The sequence below is a fragment of the Stegostoma tigrinum genome, chromosome 10 (assembly GCF_030684315.1).
Source record: "Stegostoma tigrinum isolate sSteTig4 chromosome 10, sSteTig4.hap1, whole genome shotgun sequence".
Classification (NCBI taxonomy): domain Eukaryota; kingdom Metazoa; phylum Chordata; class Chondrichthyes; order Orectolobiformes; family Stegostomatidae; genus Stegostoma; species Stegostoma tigrinum.
In genome coordinates, this window is record NC_081363.1 from 24,760,050 (window position 1) to 24,783,347 (window position 23,298).

At 42.6% G+C, this 23,298-nt stretch overlaps 1 long non-coding RNA gene across 1 annotated transcript in view; it reads right to left on the reverse strand.

The window, feature by feature from the left end:
* Window positions 1-1,613: 1,613 nt before the first annotated feature.
* The window catches only part of LOC125455357 (uncharacterized), a 47,274-nt gene continuing 25,589 nt past the window's right edge, over window positions 1,614-23,298 (reverse strand). Inside the window, exons 2-3 of the long non-coding RNA XR_007248233.1 lie at window positions 10,141-10,305; window positions 1,614-1,752 (exon numbers count right to left, since the gene is read on the reverse strand). This is a non-coding gene — a long non-coding RNA (uncharacterized LOC125455357). The remainder of the gene's footprint in view (window positions 1,753-10,140; window positions 10,306-23,298) is intronic.

Here is a 23,298-nt window from a genome sequence, read left to right on the forward strand (position 1 = left end):
GAATAAAATACTGGCAACCACAGTTCAATAATACATCTCCCCAGAGTTTGCTGCGATGATCCTTTCGTCTTGATAGGACATTCTATTCTTCAGGTTCCTTCACTTCCTTGCAGGAGGATGATGAGTGCATGACCTACACTTATTCACTGGTTGAGAGCACAGATTACAGCAACTGTTCAGAGAAAATAGCTGAGTTTCTTCAGGACTTCAGGTACTTTTACTGCAGATAGACAGTGTGCCCTACCAAAGGTCCAATGGCTTCTTACTATATTATTCATGCTCACAAGTTGTTTAGAAACAAACAGAAAGTTGACTCTGGTATTCCCTGGTATACATCTAGTACTCACACAGGTCACAAAAGCACAAACAAACCAGCCGGTCAAATCTCACTCTGCACACACCCCCAGCGCTGTGCCTTCCATAAACTGCTCCTCACATTGCTCGATTAAAGCAGCAGCGTAAGCTCAACACACAATGAATTTCAAAAACTTGTTTTTAAAAGTGCAGCAATTCCTTCCATAATCCTTGCTTTTATAACCACCCCCTTCCCATTTCAGGCCACAATAATAAAAAAAGAAAACAAATCATACAGGCTTTACAGTTCCAAATACATGGTTTCTCCCATCTAGAAGAACAAGAGAAGCAGATGCATAGGAATGCCACCACTTGCAAATTCCTCCCCAAATCACAAAGCATCTAGACGTAGCTCTTCCTTCATTGTTGTTGGCTCAAAGTCTGTCAACTTCCTCCCTAATGGCACAATGTTGTTCCACATGAATGCAAAGGCAATGGCTCACTGCTGCTTTCTCAAGGGAAACTGGGATGGACAGTAAATGCTGCTTTTGACAGAAATCCTCACAGTAACAGTGACGCAACAGTTTTTAATGTCAAATCAGTCAGACATGCTTTGTCATCTAGGTTGTTGTCCTGAAAAAATAATTTAAAATGTAACAAAACGTATTGCCCTTTGTGTTTGAATAAGCCACTTATAGTTTTATTAAATTGTAGCTTGAAGTGAAGTGATATTCATTGTGAGAAAACTGTTCCTGGAATACAACTGAGAACATTTGCACTGAGTAGAAGAACCAAGACTTCCACAATTCAAATTTAAATAAACATTCTTGTGCATTCAGACCTTTATTCAATCAAGAATCCTTTACGTAAATAAATTCCAACATTTGAATTTTTATTACGGGCTATCTCCTACTCTCCTTCAATTCTTCTCCCTACGACTAACACTTGATGCCCCTTTACATCTTCACGCTGTCACCTTGTAAACCTTTAGCATAGTTAACACTGCAGCCTCACAGCGCCAGGGACCCGGGCTCCGGTTTCCTCCCACAGTCCAAAGATGTGCAGGCTAGGTGGATTGACCATGCTAAATTGCCCGTAGTGTTCAGGGGTCTGTGGTTATAGGGGGATGGGTCTGGGTGGGATATATCAAGGGGCGGTGTGGACTTGCTGGGCCGAAGGGCCTGTTTCCACACTGGAGGGAATCTAATCTAATAGGCAGAATAGGTTTTTACAACAGCTCTAAATTATTTCCATTTCATCACCAAGATATTTATAACCCAAAATGTCTTACTTCATCCAATGAATACTGTCACATGATTTTAATATACATATCTTTTGAACTGTAACTGACAACGGCTATTTCAATCCCACACTGGTGTAGCTTGTTATACAAATTCTTTGTGTTCAATAGATGTGTCTATTGGTCTTTTGGCTTCTTCATACAGCTCACTTGAAAATCTGAAATGAATTAAAGGAAATCTCATAAGCTTCTAAGCTTCTCAGATTGCATAAAAATCGAAAGTGACAGTATTATTAATTTGATAGAACACCCAAAATGACTATCTTCCTTCCTGGTTGCAGAGCTCATTAGCAATCATAGACTTACCAAATATTGTAACTTAAAAATAACTGAAAAGCAGTGAGCATGAAATCAGTTTGGTATTGAGTGGATTTTGCTTACATGGCTGGACATGTTTTTGTTTACTTTCTTTGGCAAATCACTTCAAGAAACTTTTCATGACTAAAATTATTTATTACTTTAGCACTGAAGCCATAGAAAAAGCTTTAGTTGTGTGTCTAATTTGTTTTTTATTACTTTGACGATTTCAAACAAACCTCCCATCAAGTTATGGAACAGTTTCTCTCCTGTAAATTCTGTGTAACTCTTTGCAAGCACACAGCTAACCTATACACATGAGATTAAAATCTTTCTCTACTTATAGAGTTGAAGGAGAAAACATTGAAACAGTCATAAAACAGCCTTTATGGAGGATGGGGATCCTCATCAAGTCAGAGAATAAAAGAATGGTTATTGCACTGAAGTGACCATTCAGCCCAATATGTCCATGTCCACTGTCTAAAGACCATCTTAGCTAACTCCACTTCTGCACCTTTTACAAATAGCCCTGCAAACATTTTCTATTCAAATCATGATTCAGTTAAAATTAAATCCTCATTAAATGAAATTTCAGGCATTCTACTCCAGAACCTAAAATAAATTTGTTGTGTACAAAATCTTTTACTCTTGTCACTTTCTTTTTTTTAACCATTCACCCTAAATCACAACGAACAAAGCCTTCTTATTTACTCTATGCAGATCCTTCCTGGTTTTGAACAACTCTACCAAATTTCAACATTCTCAAAGGGAAATACCCCATGTTTGTCCAAACTATCCATAAAAATGAAGTCTCTCTTTCCTGGAAACAATTTTACACATCCTTCTAAACCTTAGCTAATGTCCCCACATCCTTCCTTCAGTTCAGTGCTCAAAATTAAGCATATATATCAGTTGAAAATGAATCTCTGATTTTGAATTGTTCAACACAATTTCACTGTTTTTTGTATTTGTGGCCGAATTTATAAAACGCAAGATTCCTCATGCCTTATTAAACACTTTCTCAATCTGCCCTGTCAGCTTCAACAATTTGTGTGCATCTTCCCTGAAGGTTTCCTAGTCCTGCACCCACTTTGGAATTGTATGTATTAATTTATTCTGCCTCTCCTCATGTTCCTGCCAAAATAGATCATTTCAAACTGCTGGCCACGTGTTTGCCCATTGAATCAGCCTGACTCTGCCCTGGAGTCTGTCACTGTCCTACTTACAGTCCACAATGTTTTCCAAATCATGTGCATGCACCCCGAACCTTATGTCACTGAACAGCGCATGAAAAACAGTGAACCTATCTACTGTTTTTCTGGGCTGAATTTTACCAGCCCCTGAGTGACCTGGGCAATAACAAGTCACTTGAGAAAATATGGTAAGTTCAAAAAAATGTGATTCTTGATGTCGAGAAGAAGAGTCCGATCTTGCATCACATTTTGAAGGGCCAGATAAGAGGATCATTAATAAGTGGCAGGGGACGTATTTACATGCATAGACATCTCATAAGCACTTAATCGTACTTATCATATTTAATCATACTTAATCATTTATATGCAGTTTTATGTACATCTCATAAGACAGACAATTCCTGACATGAAAGTCAGACCAGGTATCTGGAGGCCTCCGTTCACTTTTTATTGCAATGTTGTTGCCAGGACTAGAATGTATCTCAGGGTTCCTCGCTTGCTCCCTTAACAATCACTCACTTCGTGCCTTCCTCTGCACCACCTTTGCTTTTGGAATTTTTCACTTCATTCAGAACTTATGGGCTCACAGTCCTTCTCTCAAGCCTTGCCTTTTAGCTCAGACACAAAGCCAGGCAGCTTGTCATGGTTTTCAACGGTGATCAATCAAAGGGTTGAATATCTTGCTCTACAGCACCTTGCTATATCAATGTTAAGCCGACAATGTTTGCCAGCAGTCCATGTGATAAATGTACTGAATGTGCTTCAATAAAATGGCTATGTTGCAAACTCTAAATGAAATACGTTTTAGTCAGGTCAAGGGAGGCAGCCATTATAGAATCATAAAATCGTAGAATCCCTACAGTGTGAGACCAAGTCATTTGGCCCATGGAGTCCACACTGACACTCCAAAGAGTATCCAATCAGACCCACCTCCTACCCTACCCTGTAGCCCTGCATTTTCCATGGTCCTTCTACCAGCCTGCACACTATGGGCAATTTAGCAATAGCCAATCCATCTAACCTCGACATCTTTGGGCATCAGGCAGAAGATACCCACAGAGTCAAGGGCACGGTATGATATCCGTCCAACTGCCTCACCAATTCAATCAGGGAGGTTGACCGTGTTCAGACCAAGGGGTCTATTCACTGGAAGTCAGTTGGAGTTCTCTGGGGCCATGGCTGTGGTGGAAACACTGGGTATGTCACTTGTAGGGGTTTGAAGCAAGATGCTGAGATGTAGGGCTGGTAATAATTATGAAGGGGGTAAACTGAACATATAAGGATGGGAGACAATAGAGCATGGTGGACAAGGGGTACTGTTATGGTGATGGTGGAGAACGTGGGGGGAAGCAAGGGATGGTCATTGACAGCCCCTCCACCCTAGCTTCAATGAGACAACAGTACATGGTCGTGTTTGTCTTGACTAAGCTGCATGGCTGGAGCTCAGGGGATAAAGTGTGGAGATGAGCTGTCAAATAAATGGATCCAATGGAAATGCAGAGAAGAGTAAAGCCTTTGGGATTGGGTGGGATAGCAAGGAAGAAAGCAACACAAAAGTCTGGAGTCACCTAGATTGAATGGCTGAGTCTGAGACGCACTCTGTGAAATTTAGTTTATGTTCCCTACCATCCTCATTGAATTGGAAGTGTGCAACGGGCTGTTATCACACCTGGAAAGGGTGAAGTAAGTTTGTTTTCGTTCAACCAGGCATGGAGATTCACTTTTTGCACAATCTGAGGCCATTTAAAGGGCAGTAATATTAAACATACACTCACAGAGTACAGAATCTATAGGTGTGAGGCTAGAAAGGCACAGCAGATCAGGCAGCATCTGAGAAGCAGGTAAACCAACGTTTCAGGCCAAAATCCTTCATTAGGACAAGAGAGGGGGAACGGGAAAACAGAAATAAATAGCGGGAGGGGATTGGGGCTGGCAGAAGCGTAGGTAGGGTGGTGATAGGTGGATGCAGGTAGGGGGTACTGTGATTTCTCCGTGGGAAGGGTGGAGTGGATGGGTTAGGTCAGGATGGGAGCAGGAGGGCTGGGCGTGGGATAAGGTGGAGGGACTTTGAAGCTGGTGAAGTCAATATTCAGGCCATTAGGCTGTAAGCTCCCAAGGCAAAATATCAACTATTGTTCTTCAAGTCACTCTGACACTGGAGGAGGCCAAGGAAAGACATGACATCAGGGGATTGGGGAGGGGAATTAAAATGGATGATAACTGGAAGGTCAGGTTGGTTGTTGTATGCAGAGCATAGATGCTCTGAGAACTGATCCCCAAATTTGTGTTTGGTCCCCCTGATATACGGGAGACCACATCCAGAGCAATGGATGCAATAGATCCGGTTAAATGAAGTGCAAGTGAATCTCTCCCGGATTTGGAAGGTTTGAGGCCTTTGATGGAGGTGAGAGTGGAGGTATGGGGGCAGGGGTTGCTCCTCCTACTTTTGCAGGGAAAGGTGCTGGATGTGGTGGACAGGTTTGTGGGGAGTGTAGAGCTGATGAAAGATTCATGGAATGAATGATCCCTGCAGAAAGTGGACAGGAATAGGGAGGGAAATATCTGGGATGTTCTGGAATAGAACATCTCAGTCTGGGAGCAGATGCGGCAGAGGTTGAGGAGTTTGGACTCTGGGATAGCATTTTTGCAGCCGAGGTAGTCATGATAGTCAATGGTTTGAAATGCATGTTGGTGGTGAGTCTGTTTCTGGAGTTGGAGACAGAGAGGTCCAGGAAGGGGAGGAAGGTGACAGAAATAGTGAAGGTGAATTTGAGGATGAGCTGGAAGATGTTGGTGAAGTTGATGAACTGCTCAAACTCCTCGTGGGAGCATGAGGCCGCAGTGATGCAGTCAGCACTACAGTGGAGGAAGAGGTAAGGGATGGCGTTGGTATTAGTGTAGTTGTGGAAGAGGGACTGTTCCACAAATCTGACAAAGAGGCAGGCATAGCTCAGGTCAGTGCAGATGTCCATGGCCACCCCTTTGGTTTGCTGGAAGTGGAAAGAATCGAAGGAGAAATTGTTGAGAGTAAGGGCCAGCTCAGCCAAGCGAATGAGAGTGTCAGTGAAGGGGGACAGTTTGGGCCTATGGGAGAGGAAGAAATAGAGGGCGTTTTAGGTCTCCATATGGGGGATACAGGTGTACAGGACTGTACGTCCATAGTGAAAATTATGTGTTGTGGCCTGTGGAATTGAGAGTTTTGGAAAACGTGGAGGGTATGTGTTGTGTCATGAATGTACTTAGGGAGTTCCTGGGCCAAAGGGGAAAGAATGGAGTCGGGGGAGGAGGAGATGTGCTCAATGGGGCAGGAGCAGGCAGAGACAATGGGTGATCAGGGTAGTCGTGTTTATGGATTTTGGGTGGGAAATAAAATGGGGCGGTGCAGGGTTGGGGAACAATCAGGTTGGAGGCTGTCGATGGGAGATCTCTTGAACTGGTGAGATTGCTGATGGACTGGGAGAAGATGACTTGGTTCTCAGAGGTGGGGTCTTGGTCAAGGCAATGGTAGGAGGAGATGTCAGAGAGCTGGTGTCAGGCATCAGCAATATAGAAGTCAGTACACCATACTACCACCATGTCCGACATGCCGGCAGGTTTAATTGTGAGGTTAAGGTTCGAGCAAAGGGAGTGGGCTCTGACAGGGAGAGTTTGGAATAAGTGAGGGGGATGAAGAGATCCAAGCGATTGATGTCATGGCAGCAGTTTCAAATGAAGAGGTTGAGGGAGGGTAGGCGGTTGGGAGGGAGTATGCAGAGGATAGAGTTTGCTAGAGGTAGGAGAAGGGGTAGTTAGGGGATGGATTGGATTCCCGTTCAAAGAAATAAGTGCAGAAAAAGAGCTTGACACCATGGCGTAAGTGGCATTTGTTTATGTGTGGGTGCAGGGGAATGAAAGGGAGCCCTTTGCTGAGGACTGACTGTTCAGCCTTAGTAGGTCAGGGGTCATGGAGTGGGGTATGGTGAATACAGAGCTTGAGGCTGGTGCTGGATGTAGAGCTGGAGCCAGCAGGGTGGGTGGGGACTTCATCAGGAGTGATTGTGTGTGATGGAGCAGTCACACGGTCAAAATAGAAGTAACATGATTGTCAGCAATGTCAGCAGTCACATGGTCATCAACGCTGGCAGAAGAGGCAGTCACATGGTCATTAGAAGTGGTCGGTGCATCTGTGTGGCCAATGGCATTGGCTGATCCCAGAGAAGGTTGGAGATCAGTTTAGGATGTTGAAAGGTTAGTGGAGTCTGTGACTAAAGGTGAGTACGGGAGAGTTTAGCTCACTCGTCGATGACCATGTGACTGATGCCTCCGCTTCCCCCGCGCCTGTCCTTTTGCCTTCTCACCTATCTGCTCCACCTTTCCCACGGACCAATCACAATAATCCTCTACTTGCATCCACTCATCACCATCCCACCTATCCTTCTGCCAGCCCCAACCCCTTCCCTGGGCTCCACTCCCCCTCCCCAGTCCTGATGAAGGGTTTCGGCCCGAAATGTTGACTTGCCTGTTCTTCAGATGCTGTCTGATCTGCTGTGCTGTTCCAGCTTCACACCTATAGATTCTGGCTTCTAGCATCTGTAGTCCTTGCTGTCTCCAAACCACAGACTACTGGTGAAAAACAAAACAAACACACAGAATGCCTGGAAAGGCCTCAGATTTGGCAGCATCTGTGGTGGGAGAAACAGAGCTAACACTTTGAATCAGCCTGACTCTTCCTCAGAACAAGAGGAATATAAGGATGGCTAGCCTCTGTAACTTCATCAATGTAATTAAAAATAAAATGAAATTTGCTCATCCAGCTAATGGTGAAAAGTAAACACCTAATGCAATTACAATAATGTCACCAATCCTACCCATGTGCCAACAAAAGGTCTTCTTTATCCTTTGCTTCCCACTATATCTAAGTGCAGTCTAGCGCTGCATTTGAACTGGAGAGCGCTTCGCTATAATGGGGCCTGTTAGCTTTAGAGATTTTGGTGGGTGAATTCATAGAACATAGAACATAGAACATTACAGCACAGTACAGACCCTTCGGCCCTCGATGTTGTGCCGACCTGTCATACCAATCTCAAGACCATCTAACCTACACTATTCCATGTACGTCCATATGCTTATCCAATGGCGACTTAAATGTACTTAAAGTTGGCGAATCTACTACCGTTGCAGGCAAAGCGTTCCATTCCCTTACTACTCTCTGAGTAAAGAAACTACCTCTGACATCTGTCCTATATCTTTCACCCCTCAATTTAAAGCTATGCCCCCTTGTGCTCGCCGTCACCATCCGAGGAAAAAGGCTCTGCCTATCCACCCTATCTAACCCTCTGATTATTTTATATGTTTCAATTAAGTCACCTCTCAACCTTCTTCTCTCTAATGAAAACAGCCTCAAGTCCCTCAGCCTTTCCTCGTAAGACCTTCCCTCCATACCAGGCAACATCCTAGTAAATCTTCTCTGCACCCTTTCCAAAGCTTCCACATCCTTCTTATAATGCGGTGACCAGAACTGTACACAATACTCCAAGTGCGGCCACACCAGAGTTTTGTACAGCTTCACCATAACCTTTTGGTTCCAGAACTCGATCCCTCTATCAATAAAAGGTAAAACACTGTGTGCCTTCTTAATAGCCCTGTCAACCTGGGTGGCAACTTTCAAGGATCTGTGTACGTGGACACCGAGATCTCTCTGCTCATCTACACTGCTAAGAATCTTACCATTAGCCCTGTACTTTGCCTTCTGGTTATTCCTACCAAAGTGCATCACCTCACACTTGTCTGCAGTAAACTCCATTTGCCACCTCTCAGCCCAGCTCTGCAGCTTATCTATGTCTCTCTGCAACCTACAACATCCTTCGTCACTATCCACAACTCCACCGACCTTAGTATCGTCTGCAAATTTACTAACCCATCCTTCTATGCCCTCATCCAGGTCATTTATAAAAATGACAAATAGCAGTGGACCTAACACCGAGCTTTGCGGCACACCACTAGTAACTGGTCTCCAGGATGAACATTTCCCATCAACTACCACCCTCTGTCTTCTTTCAGCAAGCCAATTTCTGATCCAAACTGCTATATCTCCCACAATTCCATTCCTCCACATTTTGTACAATAGCCTATTGTGGGGAACCTTATCGAACGCCTTGCTGAAATCCATATACACCACATCAACCGGTTTACTCTCATCTACTTGTTTGGTCACCTTCTCAAAGAACTCAATAAGGTTTGTGAGGCATGACCTTCCCTTCACAAAACCGTGCTGACTATCCCTAAGCAATTTATTCTTTTCCAGATGATTATAAATCCTATCCCTTATAACCTTTTCCAACACTTTACCAACAACTGAGGTAAGGCTCACTGGTCTATAATTACCAGGGTTGTCTCTACTCCCCTTCTTGAACATGGGAACCACATTTGATATCCTAATTCAGGTGCACTTGTTGTCAGAGGCCTGGACATGCTGAGTGTGTCCTACACAGACGTAGGCTCAGCCTTCTTGGCTCAAGCATCCACAGGTTGGAGAATGGTAGGGCGAAGGTGAAGAGGCTGGGCACCTTTGAAGTGCCCTGAGAGGAGATGTCCTGGTGATACATGTGTATGTTTCCTCCTCCAACTGGGTGCCCACTGCCACCACCCTCTCCTTGAGAGGAAGGGGCACAGGGACTAGTGACAAGGTCCCGCATTTTCCCTGTCACCTTGCCGTTGGAGCCTGAGTGCTAACAGATAGAGCGATGGGGTGCAGGTCTATGTACATATCCCACAGAGGCTGAATCAGACATTCCCTAACAGCTGATAGCCTGACAATGGAGTTAGCCAGGTGATTACATTCTAGAGATGTACAGCTGTCCTCCAAGCTTTGATACTGTTTGCTCAGTGTCTCAGACAACCTGGTTTCTGTTCCTATGGCTACCTGTGCATTTGGATCAGTTTTGAATGGCCAACACTATGGAGTCCTCTCCTGCCAGATGCAGAGCAGGAGCCTGGTTCATAACAGTCCTATCAGTGCCCCTGACCCAAGATGTCTCTTCCTCAACTACCCCCAAAGACTGGCAGGGATGTACTCACCAGAACGTGTGCCCAGCTAAACCCTAGCATCCGTATCAACCTGGAGGATACAGGAGGCAGCCTCCCATAAGGAATCCACAGCTTCTTTATCAGGACTGGAGGACAAAGTGATGCCTGGAAGAGTTGCTATGTTCCGGGTGAGTACTGTGCAGTTACCATTGGCGCCTATGGGAGACAAGAGATAGAATGAGTTATGACACATAGCTAGCAGTTTGGACATATTTAGAATACATTCACAGTGACTGCATTGAGAGAGCAACACAGCATTTGACAATAAATCTTACCTGGTTGCCAGGCCACGGGGATCTCAGCATCACCACATGAGTGGTCATTGTGTTCTCTCGGTAAGGCAAAGGTCCCCTTCTGAAAGGAAATGTGGAGACAGATGTGATGTGCCCAACCTTGTCCTATTGTGATTCACTCTGCCCTACTGTGGGCTTATCTTTACTTGTGACAAAAGGAGGCATTAAGTGATGAAAATGGAGCTGCCCATGCTGGATGGCGTGGGGAATCATGATGAGATGTCCTGAGGCAATGTCGAGGGCATACAAGATTAAGGGTGTGGGGCGTTGGTGAGTGAGAGGGATAGAGAGAGAAGATATTATATGTAGACCATGGAGGTGTGTCCATCTGCAGTAAATGTGAGGTAGCAGAAAAATGATGATGACACTTTCTTTTATTAATTGACAGGGCTAGGGTGTTGCTGGCTAGGCTAGCACTTACTGCTGATCCTTAATTTCTCAGATGGCAGTCAGCATTAACCGTATTGATGTGGATCTGGAGTCACATGTGAGCCAGACCAGTTAAGGATAGCAATTCTTTTTCCCCTAAAGGACATTAGTGAACCAGATTTCTTTTTCTGACAATCAACCATGGTTGCATGGTCATCATGAGACTCTTAACTCCACATTTTTATTAAATTTATATTCCACCATGTGTCATGGCAGGATTCAAACCATGTTTCCAGAAAATTAGAGATAATGGGAACTGCAGATGCTGGAGAATCCAAGATAATAAAATGTGAGGCTGGATGAACACAGCAGGCCCAGCAGCATCTCAGGAGCACAAAAGCTTATGTTTCCGGCCTCGACCCTTCATCAGAGAGGGGGATGGGGTGAGGGTTCTGGAATAAATAGGGAGAGAGGGGGAGGCGGACCGAAGATGGAGAGAAAAGAAGATAGGTGGAGAGAGTATAGGTGGGGAGGTAGGGAGGGGATAGGTCAGTCCAGGGAAATCGGACAGGTCAAGGAGGTGGGATGAGGTTAGTAGGTAGATGGGGGTGCGGCTTGGGGTGGGAGGAAGGGATGGGCCCAATATCTCCTCTTAATCAATTTTTAGCTTATAGATCATAAGCTACAGGAGAAGAATTAAGCCATTCAGCCCATTGAGTATGCTCCATCATTCGATCATGACTAATATATTTCTGAACAGCGTTGTCCTGCCTTCCCTCCATAACGCTTGGTCTCTTCACTCAACAAGAACCTACCTACCACTGTCTTAAACACATTCAGTAACTTGGCCTCCACAGGCCACTGCAGTAATGAGTTCGACAGATTAGCTGCCCTCTGTTCTCACTTCATAATCTTAGTTCTGAAGGGTCATCCCTTCAATCTGAAGCTCTGCCCGCTGGGCCTAGTATATCCAAAAATTGGAAACTTCTTTTCCATATCCACTCTATCCAGGCTTCTCATTATTCTGTGAGTTTCAGCCAGAACACCCTGCATCCTTCTAAACTTCATCAAATACTGACCAGCATCCTCATATGACAAGGTCACCATTCCAGGGATCATTCTCAAAAAAACTCCTCTGAACTCCTCCAATGCTAGTAAATTGGTCCGTAGATAAGGGCCCAAAACTGGTTACAATATTCCAAATGAGATCTGACAACAGCCTTATACAACTTCCACAGTACCTCCCTGCTCTTATATTCTAATCCAGAGTCATCCACATGGCTGTGGGTCTGGAGTCACATGGACCAGTTAAGGATGACAATTTCCTTTTGTAAAGGACATCAGTGGATCAGAGGGTTTTTTCCAACAATCAGCAAGGAATACATGATCGTCATTTGACTGTTAATTCCCGATATTTGTTGGATTCAAATTCCACCATCTGCCATGGCAGGATTCACACCTAAGTCCCCAGAACATGATCTGGGTCTCTGATTTAACAGCCTAGTGACAATACCACTACATCTTTATCTCCCCCCGTCAAAAGGAGTTTAGTTGTCTATTTTTAAACTGATCCCATGTGATTTCAAAGTCATAACTAAGGAACTTTCAGTGTCAATACCACATGGTCATATCACTCATCTCTGATGATCAAGCCCTGTCAGTTAGAAAGCGAGTACGTTAGGCTGTTGATTGGCTGTGGGACAACTCACAACATTGGCAGTCAAATATATATCTGTAATTATATAACAATGTTAGTATTTTTTATTAGAGGCTATAGTTGAAGGCAGATAATTGGGTGGAATTTCCTTTCTCAGAGGTTTTTCAAATTGAGACAGGTTTTCAGCCGGTAAGGGAAGCTATGGTTATAGAGAAAGTGGAGTTGAGGATCATCAGAGCAATCATAATCTCTTTGAATGACAGCAAACTCAGGCTCAATGGCCTACTTCTACTCTCACATCTGATAAGGACACCACTGTTAAAGACCATCTTCCTCTCTTTATCTGAGTGTGGCGTGAGATACTGAGGCAGACCCAATGCAATAGATAAACCAATGTACGCCATCATTCACATATCCATCCCAACTATAAGCCTAAATTTACCAATCCCAGACTCGGAGAGCAGCGACAACAGAAGAGGTAGTAGTGAAGGAGAAAGAGCAGTCTGATGGCCTCCTTGTCATCTATATTACGGCTCAGGGAGGCCCAGCATCAATTAGCAGCCTTGGAATTTTCTATTGCTCTCAAATACTTTATGCCTGTATAAGAAGCATTACCAAACAGAAAAGGCACTCACCAAATTTGAAAAAACTTAGGCAAATGGAAGAAGTGGAATATAGAAATGTTGCCATGGATACAATCAGATGGTAAACATCATCAGCCACACTTAATTCCCTCAAAGATGTTGTGCTGGTTGCAGAGTTATGGCCATCTCTCAAATTCAAAGAATGAGCAAAGACACAGGTAAAAATATCGTATCACCTCTGTCTTTATCTTTCCAACTGACCACTCATTGATTGAAATTAAAAAAATGGAAAAATCTCTTTTGTCAATTTAGCAAATAAACAACTGGATGAACAGTCCCTATCCAAAGCTTCTGAATTAGGATGGTTAGAGGTGTTAAATGTTGATTGCAGCCTTCACAACATGAATCTGTTTTGGATTAATGGACATGGTTTGCAATCATTTAAACTAATCTCTGCATATATTACCATGTGATCTCTATCACACTCATGCTCACGATTATAATTGCTTTCTAAAATAAAACATTCTAAGTACTCTAATCGTAAAATGTTATGAGCAATTGGTTTTAACTCTTGAAAAATACAGTGTATCCTTTTATACTAACATCTGGTTCACAAATTCAGGAAGTATTTACAACAGTTCTTCAATGAGAGAATGTTAGGGTAGTTTCAATTCATCTTTAATTTAGACGGACGTGTTACCTGGAAAACTAATGTGAGAAAGTTTTAATTAATTTGTTTAAAGATCAATTTAGATCTTGTGGGAGAATCTGTAATGGTCCAGTTCCAAAATAAAGGATTCCCTCTTTTTGAAGTTGGGAATGATGAGGAATTTCTTCTCATGGAAATCCATTGATTCTTTGGAAGTGTTTGCCCCAGTGAACTGCAGAGGATGGGTCATTGAATCTGTTCAAGGCTGAGATAGGCAGATTTTTGATCAACAAGGGAAGCAATGGTTAGCAGACACAGGCAGGGAAGTGGAATTATATAGAATCCCCACAGTGTGGAAACAGGAGGTTTGACCTAACCAGTCCATGACAACCCGCTGAAGATTGTCCCACTCTGACCCATCCCCTTACTCTGTCCCTGTATACTTGCATTTCCCATGGCTAGTGCACCTAACCTACACTTCCCTGAACACTATGGGTAATTTAGCATGGCCAGTCCACCTAATCTGCACATTTTTAGGCCGTGGGAGGAAACTCGAGCACCCAGCAGAAACCCATGCAGACATGGGAAGAATGTACAAGCTTCACACGGAGAGTCGGTCGAGGCTGGAATCGGTCCCTGGCACTGTGAGGCAGCAGTGCTAACCACTGAGCTACTGTGCTGCCCCTTAATAAAGGCCACAATCAGATTATCCGTTATGTTATCGAATGGCAGAGCAGTTTCTCAGGTCCAATTGACCTATGTATATTCTTACAGCTTTATGTTCTTCTTGCTAATTCTAGCTCTATATGCTTAGACTCCAAGTTTAAAAGATTGGGCTGTTAATCTGGTCCAATCAGGGAGCCCTGGCTGACAAGTAAAAAGAGCAACACCAGAGATTGGAAAGCTGGCAGCTAATGAGCAGCTGAAGAGGCAGTACTAAAGTCAAGGACTCTTCAAGTGTAAAGGAAGGAAGGATGAGTTGGTGATGGGATACTGGCTTCGGTGGAGTTATTTCATACACAATGCCCTTAAGGCTTGTCAATTGACAATGATTCTTTTAAGTAGAGGTAGGCTGAAGAAAATAATGACTACATGCTGAAGCTGAAAATAAAATTCAGTTGCTATAACTGTTTCTGTTATTTGAAGATAACATTAGGTCTATGTCATCCAAATGGTCTCAAAAATGTGTGCTATTATGGTGAAGGCTGACTCCATGTGATTCAGGTCAGTTGTGAACTCAGTGGGAGATCAGGCTAGTTCCTAGAAGGAAAGGAACTGAATTTTTTTTGTGAGGAAGGCAGAGTTTTGAAGGACATTGTAATTGAGAAAGCTAAACGAGTTTGTTTGATCAGTCTTATTTCCATCTGTCATGTAATTTAACAATCACAAGCACTATGTTAATTTATATTTAACTTAAGTTCTGTGTTTGAGAATGAGGTTACTTCATTTGAACTTAGTGTTTTGATGTTGTGAAACTTGTAAAGCAAAAACTTTCTCTTTTAAATTAGGGAGCCTTGTGCCTTAATTTTGGAAATAAATAACAAGGATTTCAAATTTAAAATTGCTACTTGAAAGGATATTCTTTAACCAGGCCCATAACACCAAACATTGATATCTCCCTGGGTCAGGCCTTTTTGAACTGAGTTCAAGATAGTATGAACTGAATGTCAGTGGCATACCCAGTACCCAAATCAAGCAAGGCTGTAGTATTGTAGAGCCAGTCAATATAAAATGTTCTTCACAGTCAGCTACTCTAACCCAGGAAACATTTGCACTTAGTATAATGATTTTGACAGAGAAAGCAACTAAATGTATCTGCGTGGTCTGTGATCTGATCACCATCTATCACAAGTGTAGTAATGGGACTTTTTTGCCTTCAGCAGGGTATTTACACCCAATGAAGCAAAGTTTATGTTAGATCCTCTAATAAGAGCTAGACATGGATAATAGTACTAAAAGACCCAAAGAATATCTATTATAGCTCCTGGTATCTACATATATTATGTTCATAAGCATTTTTGTGCCTGGACTAGTGCTGAGAAATTTGCTGAGAAACTTCTGTCTATTTTTTCCATTGTGTCATACTGCAAGTGGCTACAGTAAGATAGACATTGATCTCTTTATACCATTAGGTCCGATGCTGTGATACAATGATGATATCAAGAGCTTCTCTCTTAAAGGTAAATTATGTACCAGCTGTGACACAATAAACAACACTCTGAGCTGATAGCCTCCACAGTTTTAGCGAGATTAAACATTAGCAGACACATGGGTTCCCTTTAACTTGACTCCACCGACCTGCTCTTGCATTGGCTGGAGTTGCATAATTGAAAGGTATGCTCACTGAAGTTGAGTGTGCACTCATACTGCAAAACGGAAAAGCTGTTCCCAAAGATTTATTAGTAGTTTGATTTGAGATTTTGAGTGCTCATTTTCTACACTTTTAATATGACTGAAAGAATTGGTAAGACATGGTGGTAAAACAGTAGCTCAACACAAGAAGGGTCTAGGCCTGAAATATCAGCCTTCCTGCTCCTCTGATGCTGCTTGGCCTGTTGTGTCCATCCAGCTCTACACCTTGTTATCTCAGATTCTCCAGCATCTGCATTTACGACTATCTCTGGCCCTAACTTCTGCTCCCTGGTTGTGATCTAGTGACCCCTACTGGAAGATGACTGAATGTCAACATGTTGAGGGAGGGCAAAGTTTGTTCATGCTGGAGTAGCATGCACACACCACCACCCTACGCCATCCCCCACCAGAAAAACCTCAAGGTCTCTCTCTGTTAGCACAGAGCAAAATACATCAGTCAGCCTTTGCAGGAATGGAAAATCTGGGATATTTCCTCTAACAAGCAGTTATGTCAAAGATAACCAGCACCTAGATAAGTCTTCTACAACGCACTGATTAAACCCGTAAACTAGTTCTTAAAAAGTGCTAATGTAAGGAGAGTCAATAGATATACTCAGTCATGGAGCAGCATTCTGTAGTAGCTGATAGCAGCCAGGTAAATAAAGAAAGCAAAGAGAGGGAGCAGGAATTATATCCTGTCAAGAATACATAAGCACACACCAGTTTGTTCTTGGTACAGTCAATGATGTGCCATAAGATGAAATCTACGTAACATTTGTGCTCAGAAGGATGTTTTGAAAAACTGAGGTATATTACCCACATGTGTATCAATAAAATATCTATACAGGAGGTTTTCAATAAATAAACCGTATGATTGCATCTACACAACAGATATAAAAATGTAAATTTAAAGTTCATGTTAAAAATGGTAATGATAATATTTTTCAAAAGATAGAATTTGTTCATTTATTACACTTAGAAAAATAGTTTGAGGAAGTGTCACTGGACCCAAAACGTTATCTCTGATTTCGCTCCACAGATGCTGTCGGACCTGCTGAACTTTTCCTGAAATTTCTGGTTCTGTTTCTGATTTCCAGCATCCACAGTTCTTTCAGTTTTTACAATAGTTTTACTGTTGTATAAGGCAATTTGTACCTGAATGGGTTAACTGATATCACAATATAAACTTAGGAGATGAAGAACTGTTCCGAGGAGGGACTAATCAATGTCAGTGTGTGCACAGTAAACTTGTGTGTATTAGTTGTCCTGGTCTTGTATTCGGGTAACTCACGGTTGTATACTTACCCTTAAACTGAGTTCACCTCCCAGAAATAATAGTGTGTCCCATGTAATTTATCTAGCTATTAAGTAACATTTAATAAATCTTTGACTATTTTTGTTGGAGACTGAGCCGACTTTGCCTGAAGGCTTTGTGTGGTCGGCCATTCAATATCAGTAATTTAGACTCAGACCAAGAAGAAGAGTTGGTGGCAGTGGATCTACCAAAAGAAACTCATTTCTTTTTAATTCACTCACAGGATGTAGACATCTCTGCCTCGTTGGCAGGGACACAGGAGAAAGAGGTGGATCGTAGAAGGTCCAGAGGGATATTGTGATCATTATCTGAAATCAATTCCTGGATATTGTTTCAAATAGAGATCATTTATCACCCATTCCCAATTGCAGTTCAGGGTCAACCACATTGGTTAAATCACACCAGGCCAGGTAAGGACCACAGATTTCCTTCACTAGAGGGCATTAGTGAGCCAGATGGGTTTTCCTGCCAACAGTTTCATAGTCATCATTAGATCCTTAAATACAGATTCTTTATTGAATCCAAATTCCATCAGGTCCCCAGAACAATAGCTGAGTTTCAGGATTAATAGTCTAGTGATGATACCAGTAGGCCATTGCCTCACTATGGTTCCTGAGAGGATAACCAGACACCAATCGTACCATTTTGGCAGTGCTGGTATCTGAAATTGTACCACTTAAATCACTGATCAAGGACTGTATATGTGCATGTGCTGGCTTGTCAAAACATTACTTCCTTTGTATTTCTGCCGCAAATTAATGTCAAGGAAAGCAACACCAAACTGACAATTCATGGACATCAGTAATTAACCTGCTATCTATCTCAATTTATAAAATGCTGAGAGATCATCTACAAACCCCTAATCATTTTATTCATTTTTGTGATTTACTCATTTGTTTAAGGTTCTTGTAATGCAAGGCTGATTGTGTCCAGAATGTAATTGTTAGGTTGGATAAAAAGAAAGAACAATAAATAATGGTCAAAGTCATCTTTGTGCATGTAGTGTATGCAACAAAGCTCTGGAGAACAAATCATATTTTTAGGCAAAGTTGTATCTTTTCTGAAGGTATTCTCTTATTTGTGTGATTTAGCATTCAGGTCTCAAGCATAGGTATAGAATTCCACCAATTCAAAATTTCTTGTTCGATGGTATGCATTTTAACCAAATGTTTCCTACTGTTTGATCCAATATTTTCCTGTTCCTGGTGGTGATAAATAAATCATTTAGAATTACGTGATCAGATTATTCTGCTAGAAATTCACTGAAACAGAAACATCATCATTAACCAAGTTAATTATTGCAAACACTGCTGACAGGGTGAGTATTATAAAATGGCATTCCTCAGATTATTTTAATCTTTAAATGTCAATCAATTATCTGAATGGTCTCATGTTGGATATTAATAGCTGAGTGGTTATTGATGTTTTAACAGGATAGATGAATGACCAAAAGGTCCATCCTCAGGTAAAATGAACAATGTGCTTTCATAATTTGATAAAGACTGGAGAATTATTTTTTTCCTCCACCTTTCTCCCTTCCAGTGATAGGATGTCTTACTCAAATACTCATCCTTCATGCTTTCCTGACAAATTACTCAATCACAAGGAGAATCACATTGAGCTTAACCCAGCCCCCCTTCAAAAGAAATCCAGGAAATTATGTTGGATAATGATCGCAACTCACTCTGATCCTTGTAACACACACCTCTCCTCTCTCATGCCCCTGGCACACAATAAGCACTGGTGAAATTATTAATTGTTTCTGGCAACTGTAGTGATACTTTTGTCATAAATCATTTCATGTTGGCTCGGAGATTTATTTCAATTTTGTCATTGCCGCTGGGCCAATATCCTGGCATGTTTCATCCAATTGTAAGCGGACAATCTCAAGAACTACAGCGGAAAATGCACCACCACCTTCTCAGCGAAATCAACATGGGTCATACAGACTTTCCCTGTGATGTCCACCATTCAGGGGTATTTCTCATTTCCAAATCCCAGGCTCCTGTAGTGGTCATGTTTACTGCAGAAAATATACTTAGCTTCCGCAGCCTCATGGGCTCCAAAGGTGATAAAATTATGATTCTAAATGGCAAATAGATGAAGGAGAATGGGAAATAAGATTCAGAAGTTTGAAATAATTCACGTAACCCTTTCTCTCTGCAACTGAAGCATTTGTGACTCACACTAACAACAGACTATCAAGGTAAAATTACAAATAAAGTGCACGTACATTATGCTTTTCACATCCTGAGAAGGTTCAAAACCACTTCATAGCCAATGTCAGCTTTAAAGAGCAGTTATTATTGCTACATAAGCAAACAACCATTGTTTGCGAGTTGCCACAAGCGTGAATAAAACAATTGGTCAGGTGATTATTGCAGTGTTAGTTGAGAAATAAGTATTTACAGGACACCTGTTTTCCTACATTTAAGGTTCTAAAAGCCTTTATGTTAACCTGAGAGGGAAGACAAGACCACAATACGTTGCGTCATCTGAATGACAACATCTCAACAGTATGATGCTTCCATAATGTTACACTAAAGTATCAAACTGTGTATGTCATCAGAGTAGGAGAGCAGTCACTGAAGTAAGGCTGAAGCAAATGCACACCACAACACACTTGTTTTGCACAGCAGGACAACTAGCATAGAGAAGGATATGTTTCAAAATGAAAGGCCTCTGACATACTAGTCCAGCTCCCCCTCTCTCTCTCTCTCTCTCTCTGTTAAATTTAAGATACATGGATTCATAGATTTACAGATATACACATTGCAGAAAAGACCCTTTGGCCAATCGAGTCAGCACCAACATAACTACCACTAAAAGTGTGCTAATCCCAAATTCCTGCACTTACCCTACATCCTTGGACGTAATGATATTTGAAGTACACATCCAAATATCTTTTTTGTTTGAAAAAAGTTGTAAGATATCCAGCCTCCGCTATCTTCCCAGACAGTACATTCTAGATTCCCACCACCCCTCGAGTGAAAGAGTTTGTATTCCCAGATCTCTTCTGAGCCTCCTGCCCCTTACCCGAAATCTATGTCCTCTTGTGATTGGCCCCTCAACCAAGGGGGAATAGCTGCTTTAGAACATAGAACATAGAACATTACAGCACAGTACAGGCCCTTCGGCCCTCGAAGTTGTGCCGGCCTGTCATACTGATCTCAAGCCCGTCTAACCTACACTATTCCATGTACGTCCATATGCTTGTCCAATGACGACTTAAATGTAGCTAAAGTTGGCAAATCTACTACAGTTACAGGCAAAGCGTTCCATTCCCTTACTACTCTCTGAGTAAAGAAACTACCTCTGACATCTGTCCTATAACTTTCACCCCTCAATTTAAAGCTATGCCCCCTCGTGCTCGCCGTCACCATCCGAGGAAAAAGGCTCTCCCTATCCACCCTATCGAACCCTCTGATTATTTTATATGTTTCAATTAAGTCACCTCTCAACCTTCTTCTCTGTAATGAAAACAGCCTCAAGCCCCTCAGCCTTTCCTCGTAAGACCTTCCCCCCATACCAGGCAACATCCTAGTAAATCTCCTCTGCACCCTTTCCAAAGCTTCCACATCCTTCTTATAATGCGGTGACCAGAACTGTACACAATACTCCAAGTGCGGCCGCACCAGAGTTTTGTACAGCTTCATCATAACCTCTTGGTTCCAGAACCCGATCCCTCTATTAAAATAAAATTAAACACTGTATGCCTTCTTAACAACCCTGTCAACCTGAGTGGCAACATTCAAGGATCTGTGTACATGGACACCGAGATCTCTCTGCTCATCTACACTACTAAGAATCTTACCATTAGCCCTGTACTTTGCCTTCCGGTTACTCCTACCAAAGTGCATCACCTCACACTTGTCTGCATTAAACTCCATTTGCCACCTCTCAGCCCAGCTCTGCAGCTTATCTATGTCTCTCTGCAACCTACAGCATCCTTCATCACTATCCACAACTCCACCGACCTTAGTATCGTCTGCAAATTTACTAACCCATCCTTCTATGCCCTCATCCAGGTCATTTATAAAAATGACAAACAGCAGTGGACCCAACACCGACCCTTGCGGTACACCACGAGTAACTGGTCTCCAGGATGAACATTTCTCATCAACTACCACCCTCTGTCTTCTTTCAGCAAGCCAATTTCCGATCCAAACTGCTATATCTCCCACAGTTCCATTCCACCGCATTTTGTGCAATAGCCTATTGTGGGGAACCTTATCGAATGCCTTGCTGAAATCCCTATACACCACATCAACTGGTTTACTCTCATCTACCTGTTTGGTCACCTTCTCCAAGAACTCAATAAGGTTTGTGAGGCACGACCTTCCCTTCACAAAACCGTGCTGACTATCCCTAATCAATTTATTCTTTTCTAGATGATTATAAACCCTATCCCTTATAACCTTTTCCAACACTTTACCAACAACTGAGGTAAGGCTCACTGGTCTATAATTATCAGGGTTGTTTCTACTCCCCTTCTTGAACAGGGGAACCACATTTGCTATCCTCCAGTCATCTGGCACTATTCCTGTAGACAATGACGAGTTAAAGATCAATTCCAAAGGCTCGGCAATCTCCTCCCTGGCTTCCCAGAGGATCCGAGGATAAATCCCATCCAGCCCAGGGGACTTATCTATCATCACCTTCTGAAGGATTTCTAATACCTCTTCCTTGTGAACCTCAATCCCACCTTGTCTAATAGCCTGTATCTCAGTATACTCCTCGACAACATTGTCGTTTTCTAGAGTGAATACTGTTGAAAAATATTCATTTAGCGCTTCCCCTATCTCGTCTGACTCCATCACAACTTACCACTACTATCCTTGATTGGGCGTAATCTTACTTTCGTCATTCTTTTATTCCCTAAATACCTATAGAAAGCCTTAGGGTTTACCCTGATCCTATCCACCAACAACTTCTCATGTCTCCTCCTGGCTCTTCGGAGCTCTCACTTTAGATCTCTCCTGGCTAGCTCGTAGCCCTCAAGTGCCCTAACTGAGCCTTCTTCTTCATCTTGACCAGAGATTCCACCTCCTTCGTAAACCACGGCTCCCGCACTCTACAGCTTCCTCCCTGCCTGACAGGTATATATTTATCTGGGACACACAGGAGCTTTTCCTTGAATAAGCTCCACATTTCTCATGTGCCCATCCTCTGCAGTTTCCTTCCCCATTCTATGCTCCCTAAATCTTGCCTAATCTCATCGTAATTGCCTTTCCCCCAGCTATAACTCTTGCCCAGTGGTATACACCTATCCCTTTCCAGCACTAAAGTAAAAATAATAGAATTGTGATCGCTATCACCAAAGTGCTCACCTACTTCCAAATCTAACACCTGGCCGTGCTCATTACCCAGTACCAAATCTAATGTGGCTTCGAACTTGTTGGCCTATCTACAAACTGTGTCAGGAAGCCCTCCTGCACACTCTAGACAAAAACTGACCCATCTATAGTATTCGAACTATAGTGTTCCCAGTCAATATCTGGAAAGTTGAAGTCCCCCATGACAACTACCCTGTCTCTTTCACTCCTATTGACAGTCATCTTTACTATCCTTTCCTCTACATCTCTGGAACTATTTGGAGGCCTATAGAAAACTCCCAACAGGGTGACCTCTCCTTTCCTGTTTCTAACCTCCGCCCATACTACCTCATTTGACGAGTCCCCAAACATCCTTTCTGCAACTGTAATACTGTCCTTGACCAACAATGCCACACCTCCGCCCCTTTTACCATCTTCTCTGTTCTTACTGAAACATGTAAATCCCGGAACCTGCAACAATCATTCCTGTCCCTGCTCTATCTATCTCTCCGAAATGGCCACAACATCGAAGTCCCAGGTATTAACCCATGCTGCAAGTTCACCCAGCTTATTCCGGACGCTGTTGGCATTGAAGTAGACACACTTCAAACCAAC